Source organism: Sciurus vulgaris (genome assembly GCF_902686455.1).
Source record: "Sciurus vulgaris genome assembly, chromosome: 15".
NCBI classification, from domain to species: Eukaryota; Metazoa; Chordata; class Mammalia; order Rodentia; family Sciuridae; genus Sciurus; species Sciurus vulgaris.
The window spans coordinates 53,102,883-53,106,900 of record NC_136476.1 but is presented as its reverse complement, the minus strand read 5'-3'; the positions used below and the strand labels follow the sequence as shown (position 1 = coordinate 53,106,900).

The window sequence follows — 4,018 nt, the reverse complement described above, 5'->3', positions numbered from 1 at the left end:
CTGGAAACTTTTGCTCCCTTTTTTTCTTACTGATGTAGACCCAGCGACTAAAACAATACCTATCACAGGCTATGAGTGAATCAGTGAATGAAAGAATCTGAAATACTGTGGGCATAATTTACTCATAGGAAGTCATACCCGAGAAAAGATGCTTCCTTTGAATGGCAGAGACTCTTTTGTTTTAAAAAGAAAACAAGTCACACATATTTCCTATTCCTCTGTCTCCTCTGAAAGCCCCAGGGATGAACAGCCAAGAGCCTGGGAGGCCAGGATGTGCCACATTCCCCTTAGGGTCCATACAAGAGCAAAGCTGGGAGAGCCACGGTAGGCCTGAAGTCCAACTCCCTCCTTGTGCAGATGGTGAAGCTCGGTTCCAGCAAGAGGCTGACCCACTGCAAGTCACACATCCAACTCCCTTGGCCCCCACAACAGCGAGAGCTTTCTTGAGAAGCTGAGTGGTCCAGATGAAAAAGGAAAGAGGATGAGATGGAGGAGACCAACCACACAGCTGTGGAGGGCTATGTCCTGCTGGGGCTCCATGAGCACCGTGGCCTGGAGATGGTCCTGTTTGTCTTTGCCTGGGCATCTACTGCATGACTCTGCTGGGGAACTCCCTCCTCATGGTGCTGATCATGCTGGACCCCCGCCTGCACAGCCCCATGTACTTCTTCCTCAGCACCCTCTCCCTCATAGACATCTGTGGCACCTCCTCCTTCATGCCTCTCATGCTCAGCAACTTCCTGCAAACCAGAAGTACCATCTCCTTCCCGGCCTGTGCCCTGCAGATGTACTTGACCCTGGCTCTGAACACTACAGAGTGCCTGCTCCTGGCTGTGATGGCCTATGACCGCTTTGTGGCTATCTGCCAACCCCTCAGGTACACAGAGCTCATGACTGGGCAGATGTGCTTGCAGATGGCAGCGCTGAGCTGGGGGACAGGCTTTGCCAACTCACTGCTACAGTCCATCCTGCTCTGGCGCCTCCCCTTCTGTGGACATAATGTCATCAACCACTTCTTCTGTGAGATCTTAGCAGTGCTGAAACTCGCCTGTGGAGACATCTCCCTTAATGCCCTGGCACTGATGGTGGCTACAGCTATCCTGGCACTGACCCCACTCCTGCTCATCTGCCTCTCCTACATTTTCATCCTGGCAGCCATCTTTAGGGTTCCCTCTGCTGCAAGCCGGCACAAGGGCTTCTCCACCTGCTCTGCACACCTCACAGTGGTGGTGGTTTTCTATGGGACCATATCCTTCATGTACCTCAAACCTAAGGCAAAGGACCCCAATGTGGATAAGATGATCACATTATTCTACGGGGCTGTGACACCCTCACTGAATCCCATCATTTACAGCCTGAGAAATGGGGAGGTGAAAGCTGCTGTCACAGCTCTGCTTGGGGGAGGTGTGCTCACCAGGAAATTGTCCCACATTTACTGCTGCCCTCCTTCTCTGTCAGTCAACATGGGCTAGCCTATCTTGTGGGTGATGGCCTCCTATTTTGATGGCTTAAATCCAATAGATAAATCTTGCGTAAGTCCCAGGTCCATAAGTGCTTGTCAGGGGTTCTGCCCTACATCCTTGTTTCCACCCCTCTCCCCCACCCCGGGACCCATGATGACAAAGTGGTTACAATCTGGAACATGGCTGGGCTCCACAAAAAAGGAGAAGAGAGGGTAACACAGCCTAAACTGACCTGGCAGCTCCCACACATGCTTCTTCCACTCACACTCCTTTGAATTACACCAGGCTCATGGCCACATCTAACATCCAGGGGCAGGAGAAGCACATCTAGGATGTGTGTGAAAGGACAAGGGGACTGACAGGTTTGTGAATACCCAATGACCACACGCCACTCTGCAGAGTCCACACAGGTGCTAGGAGAGATTTGGCTTCCTTTGCCCTCATGGTATTTCCTTCATAGGCTGCTGCCTGGTCAATCATCCCAAGAAAGCCCAGCTTAGCTCACTTGTGGTAGCTCTGTACTGGATCATCCAAACTAGACTGGAACTGTGCTTCCCAGGAGTTCCTTCCCTTATGGGTCTGATAAGTTTGCCCATAAGAGAAATGCAGATAGGGTGGAAGGCAAAGGGGAACAGCTCTAGGCCCTGGTGGCATTGAGTTGCCAATTCACTGACTCTCCTAATTGTGGCCATGTATCCTCTTTCAGCTTTCCTTAGTCTGGCCAGGTGAAGCTCCATGGCAAAAGGTGCCAGCTTCTCCTCAGGTCACAGTGTCATTGTACTTGAAGGCACTGAGACCCAGACCTTCCTCCCACATTTTGACACTCAGCTTCCTTCCTGACTGCCAACTCAGAGTCCTGGAGCAGCTTCATCCCAACACAAAACACAGAAGTACCAGCTTTCACAAGTTTCTCCAGCTTCTCCCATGACTCTGTCCATATAAAAGAAATTCCTTACACTCCTCATAGTGGTTTTGCCATTGAGGTCAAATCTCTTGTGATCAAGGACTTTTCATGGCTTCCCATCACCACAGCATTAAGTCCAAATTCTTCTGCTGAATCTTCAATGTTCCCCAGAATCTGGCCCCATCTACTTTTTGTTGGCCTGACTTTCCACTGCCCCCTTCACACAGGCTGGCCCCTCACTACATCCTCTGTACTTCCCCCACCTCCAGGTCTTTGCTCATGCTGTTCTCAGTCACAGTGTGGATGGGTTTTCAAAACCAGCCAGACACCATCTCTTTCATGCATTCTTCTCTGATGCACTTTGAGATTGTCCTCTTCACATCCTATGGCACCTTTCCCTTGGTACCTCATCCTGATTCTCTCTTGTGGAATATCATCACCATTTGAGCTCCTTCAGGGCTGCAAGCCAACTGGTCTTACCTATTTCTGTAGCTCTCTCAGGGCTTTCTCAAGGGCATTTTTCTGAACTAAATGGTCACTCAGTTTCTCACCACTGGGGACTGAGATCTGTGGTACTGAATATGCTACAGGCAATTGCCAGTGGTCAGGAATCAAAAGTGTGGCTGTGTACAGATATGTGAAGTGAGCAGCAGTACTGCTGACCACAGCCCTATCCTTAAGGAATGCAGGGTTGGTCTCGTTCTTGGGCTGTTCCCAGCAAGATGATCCAGGAGACAGACAGAGCTCTAGGCCTGGTTTGAGGGCTACACCCAGCTCTGTCTTATTGCTGGCCCCCTCCACCAATTAATCTATGGGCACCTCAAACTCAAAAAGTCTGAAATTGAAATCATCTTCAACCTCAAATGGTTAAGACCATCTCAGTGGAAAGTAAGAAACATGGTGGTTATCCTAGACTTTCTCTCATACCTCACCACCTACACATTCAGTTATTAAGTCTATACCATCTACCTCCTAAGAGCTCTTGAAGTGGTCCCCTCCTTTCCACTGATGCCACAGAAATAAGCTTTTACTATTTTTCTCAAATAGTGCAACAGTTGTATAACTGCACTGTCACCCTCTTTCTTCCAAACTCTCCCCAAAACCTGTCCCCTACACCAGTCATCAATACTAATCTGGTCATGTAACGCTTCTGCTTAAGTTCCTCCAATGGCTCCTCATTTCATTTTGAGCAAAGACCAGAACCCACTTACCTGTCCAACCACATTTTTGGCCCCTTTTCTCTAGCACCCTACTACACGTGCACCCATACACACATGCAGACACACGCACACAGCCTAGACATGTTGCACTTTTCAGTTTCCTAAGTGAATTATCTGTCCTTCCTGTTTGTGTCACTCTCACATCCAAACACTCCATGGCCTTTGACTAGCATATATTGGACACGTCACACACTAGTTGCTATGATTTGGATGTAAAGTATCCCCCCAAAGCTCACATATGAGACAATGCAAGAAGGTTCAGAGGAGAAATGATTGGGTTGTGAGAGTCTTAACCCAATCAGTGAATTAATTCCCTGCCAGAGATTAACTGAGTGGTAACTGAAGTGGTGGGTTGTGGCTGGAGGAGGTGGGAACTGGGTGTGGCTTTGGAGTATATATTTGTATCTGGCAGTGGAGTCTCTCTCTGCTTC

General features: G+C 49.1%; 1 pseudogene across 1 annotated transcript; it reads left to right on the top strand.

Moving 5' to 3' along the window:
• Positions 1-334: 334 nt before the first annotated feature.
• LOC306645628 (olfactory receptor 2S2-like) lies at positions 335-1,477 on the top strand (annotated as a pseudogene). Its single transcript has one exon. The product of its transcript is annotated as an olfactory receptor 2S2-like (transcript).
• Positions 1,478-4,018: the final 2,541 nt, after the last annotated feature.